Consider the following 5,163-nt stretch of genomic DNA (forward strand, 5'->3'; position numbering starts at 1 on the left):
GGCACTGCGGCATTATCGATAGATTAACTGCTTCAGACGCAGAGGTCCCGGGTTCGATTCCCAGTGGGGGCAGATTTTTCTGTTCGGTTTGGTTGGTGGTAGGGCTTGTTCTAAGTCCGCCTGGCTAGCTACCACCATCTTACCTAAGTCTGTCGCCATAACAACAATGTTAACAGCNTAAGTCCGCCTGGCTAGCTACCACCATCTTACCTAAGTCTGTCGCCATAACAACAATGTTAACAGCATTGTTGTGTTCCGGCAGTTAGAGGTAAGATAGCCAGTTCCTCCGTGGTTGAGGATTCCGGGTGAAGCTCGCTTCCACCTTCGGCCTGATCATCACTTACCATCAGGTGAGATACAGGCCAAGAGCTTCCTCGTTGTGGATAAAAAAAAAAGAAAGCATCTAACTTACTTGTCCAACAATAAAACTGTCTAATGTCGGTTGGTCCGATGATAATACGTAAATATCAAGTTTTGTAAATTCTTCATGAGCAATAGTAATTATTAGTGATGCTCTACTTTTTTTATATAATTTATTTACGCATTAGCGACCCGTCCCTGCACTCCCTGCTTCGCACAGGTACAATGTGTACAACATACATAGAAACGTTCCGCTTGAATCATTCTATCTGTTAAGAAAACACATCAAATCATTTTTAAGATTTAAGCATACACAAGAGACATCCTTACAGAACTTGATGGGCTTATTTCTAAATACAGCAACAGCAAAATTTTGATTACACAATATAATAATGTTGGAAAAATTTTTCGCATCATGTCAAGTTTTTAGTAGAGCAACAGGTGTAGTAACATTTGGAAAATCTTGCTTTATTTGGATGAATGATTTATAAAGTGCCTTTGGTTTTTTTATCGAGTATCGATAGCAAACATTCAACAGTAGTTTTCATCACTACAGCTGTCATTCTTTTTGTTTTTAATTTTTCTTACTTCCACAGGCAAAGGCAATGATAGAAAATGGAAAGTGAGATATCAGACGGCCTGAGCCCCGATTACGGTATTTTTTAACGTCTCCAAGCAATCCAGACGCGCTTCATCGATTCTGCGATACGATAATTGGTTAGCGTAATGATCAACAGCGTACGTCAGCTGTTTTGACCAATCGTATCGCAGAATCGACGAAGCGCGTCTGGATTGCTTGGAGACGTTAAAAATTAACGTAATCGGGGCCCTGAATCCGCAAAGAAGGTGGAACACAGATTACTTATGAGGTGGAAGGAAGCGAGCTTCACCCGGAATAATTCTCAACTATCTAAGGAGGAACTTGCTGACTTTACTTTAACTGCCGGAACACAACAATAATGTTATGGGCGACGCGATAATAGGCTAATAGGATGGTGGTAAAAATCAAACTGAGCAGAAAATCTTTAATAAATCCGTCAATCCGTCTGTATTGGAGACGTTAAAAATTAGCGTAATCGGGGCCCTGAATCCGCAAAGAAGGTGGAAGCGAGCTTCACCCGGAATTCTCAACTAAGGAGGAACTGGCTGACTTTACTCTAACTGCCGGAACACAACAATAATGTTATGGCAACGTGATAGGCTAATAATAGGATGGTGGTAAAAACCAAACTGAGCAGAAAATCTTTAATAAATCGTATGCCGCTCCACTAAGCGCAATCAAGGGACTTTGGACTATGCAGGATCATGCATTTTCCAGTCGAAAAAAAATAATAAAAAAGGCGGTCTTAACGCTATGAAGGAAGTGTATATAGCAAGGAAGGTGTGGCAATAAAAGAAGCAGAATTTAATTATTGTAAAAACTAGAGATGGGCCGACTAGTCGCCGACTAGTCGGGAAAGCCGACTATTCGGCATCATTTGTAGTCGGCCGACTAGTGACGACTATTCGGCAAAATATGCCGATTATAATCGGCGCATTACAAAATTAAATATGTGAATGAAATAAACTCATAATCACCAAGATAATTATGAGGTAGATCAATGGCGTTTATCTAAATCATTTTTGACTGTAAAAAATCAGTAAAAAGTGGTTTCACCTGATTTAAAATTTTGGCAATCAGTCTAAATTCATATAAAGTTAAGATTAGTTAAAATTACCAGGAAATCATCAAAAATGTGTAAAGTTTATGTAATTTGTCCATACATACATATAAAAATTATGACACTTTTTTCGGGGAAAAAAATGCATGGAATTGCATAACTGCGGAGAAGTGGTAGATTATGTCGGGCTCCTCTCATCGGAAGGATGAGGAATACCCACATAAATAACCCATGAGATCGCCTTAGTGTGAAGAGCTATGGGAATCCGGACAAAGCCATCAACTATCACAGTCCGTCCCGGCAATTGCCCACCTGTCTGTATGGCGGGCCCTGCCTATCCGACGGTGGTGGTAGTCCGTGATATGTAGGCGGGGGTGGGCCCCACGCCGCCAGCTCGCTGACCATCACCGTGGAGGGTGGAGAGGAATCAGTGGGCCTAGGATGCGTGCCGCGATAAGCGCAATTTTGCCCATACATTTTGACGTCGATAAGTAAGAATAATATCACGCGCGCGCGCATCCTTTTTTTTCCGTCAGGAAATGTATGAAATTGCATACCCACTGGCTCGGGGGAACCAGTGGGTTATGTGAGGCTCTCCCTCAGATGGGCAGGGCCTACTCACTAAAACCTGACGGTGTCCTCCCGAAGTCTTTGGGACGGAGCTGCGAGTTATTGTCCGAGCTAGACGGCCTAGACATTCTTTCGCGGCTCCGCCCCAGACTGTGGCTCGCTCTGTTTGAGCCAGCGACGACGCCGACGACTGGCTTCAGGGGAGTAGTACCTCCCCTGTTCTTCGCTAGCGGTGCGCCTGAACACATGCGCGCGCCGCCGCCACGGGTCCTCCTTTAGCGGCCACCAAACACCCCCGTGACTAGTGGCCGAGGACCCTTAAGAAGGGGCATGGAGATGGTAGTGTCTCCTGCGGTGTCCTGGACGTCGGCAACGGTTCGGTGGAGCATCAGGCGAGGCCTCTCGCTCCCTCTCCGCCGCTTCTTTCTGCGACATGACCTCCTCGCAGAAGTGGAGCACCGCATGCCTGCATCTGGGCTCTCTACCATACGAGGCAGGATGGCCCGTAAGGAGAAATCTTGTCCTACCTGTTCCACGAGGATTTCGCGCTCTGCCACCCAAGCTTGGCACACTTCGAGTGTGTGCTGCGCGGAATTCTCGATGCCTTCTCGACAATGCCAGCAATTGGCACTTTGCTAGCCCAGCAGGAGGCGATCATATTGTCACCTCCTCTGACTCCTCCGCCGTCAAAAAATATGACATCTACCATAGGTACTGTTAGGTGAATGCAATGTTGCTTTTTATTTTTTCTCATATTGAAGTAATCTCATTTCTCAAAAAGTTATATTTATCTCTTTAGAAATCTAGATATTCATATTTCTTTGAGAAAATCTAGATATTTTATTCTTCGGACAAGTAGGTATTAGAATGATCGGCATTGCCGATTAGTCGGCCGACTAATCGGCAATTTGAAAACCGATTAGTCGGCTAGTCGGTTAGTCGGCAAAGACCATAGTCGGCCCATCACTAGTAAAAACATTTTATTCGCAATAATGACTAACAAGTATCAACACAAACACATGTATAATTGCTGTAATTAATAATGTAGGTACAATCCGGTCGAGTCAACTGCACTCTGGTGGCCGTGACGTCACATCTCTAGTACGAATGCAATGGGGCGAAGGCGTGGAGATGTGAATTGTGAAGTCGCATTAGTGAGGTGCGCAGTTAACTCAATCGGGTTGTTATGTATAACTAAAAGTTAAGTTAGTAATGTTACCTAACTATTGTGGTATTTCATTGAGCCACTACCAGTGGCGGCGTAGCATGGGTTGGCACCCGGGGCGATCACCCCCCCCGTCACAAGTCCTAGGGCACCCCCTGATACCCCCCAGGATTTTGGGGTTACTTACCGATTCGAAGATTGAAAGACAATCGCACCCCCCACCCCCCCGTATCATGACATAGACCGCAGATTTGCCATGCAGATGTGCCAGTGAGTNCTATAACTTGTTTTTGAAGGAAGAGGTGAAAACATAAAATTAAAAACTTAAATCCTTGTAAATATGCAAGAAATGGGTCAAGCCCCAAATTTAAAGTATTTTCACCGATAAAATTGTCCATAGATTACGCCCTTAAAGTTTGATCACTACATGCCCGGACACACTGTATAAGGAGGAACTTGCTGACTTTACTCTAACTGCCGGAACACAACAATAATGTTATGGCGACGCGATAGCCGATAGGCTAATAGGACAGTGGTAAAAAACAAACTGAGCAGAAAATCTTTAATAAATCGTATGCCGCTCCACTAAGCGCAATCAAGGGACTTTGGACTATGGAGGATCATGCATTTTCCAGTCGAAAAAAGTATTAATAAAAAAGGCGGTCTTAACGCTATGAAGGAAGTGTAGCAAGGAAGGTGTGGCAATAAAAGAAGCAGAATTTAATTATTGTAAAAACATTTTATTCGCAATAATGACTAACAAGTATCAACACAAACACATGTATAATTGCTGTAATTAATAATGTGGGTACAATCCGGTCGAGTCAACTGCACATCAGAGCCCCGATTACGGTATTTTTTAACGTCAACAATCCAGACACGCTTCTCGATTCTGCGATACGATTGGTCGTTCAACAGCGTACGTCAGCTGTTTTGACCAATCGTATCGCAGAACCAGAAACGCGTCTGGATTGTAGACGCTATAAAAGTTACCGTAATCGGGGCTCTGGTGGCCGTGACGTCACATCGATGCTCTAGTACGAAGGCGTGGAGATGTGAATTCGCATTCAGTTAGGTGCGCAGTTAACTCGACCGTGTTATTATCATAATCATTTAATTCATTATGTTAGCTAAAAGTTAAGTTAGTAATGTTACCTATTGTGGTATTTGATTGAGCCACGTAAACCGACAGTCATTGGACGCTGCCAGTCATTGGACAAAACAACCCTTGAATTTTCTCAAAATGAATATTCCTTCAAAAAAACGCTCTTTTATCTCCATCAGTCGGATTCTCTCAGTTGTTGAAATAGAAATGCTATTTCTAATTCTGTAAATAACTGTCCCATAACTTTCTTATGCGTCCAATGACTGGCAGTTTACCTACATAACTTTAGTCTTATTGATGGT

The sequence above is a fragment of the Ostrinia furnacalis genome, unplaced genomic scaffold (genome assembly GCF_004193835.3).
Source record: "Ostrinia furnacalis isolate ACB-3 unplaced genomic scaffold, ASM419383v2 OfSCF3884, whole genome shotgun sequence".
NCBI classification, from domain to species: domain Eukaryota; kingdom Metazoa; phylum Arthropoda; class Insecta; order Lepidoptera; family Crambidae; genus Ostrinia; species Ostrinia furnacalis.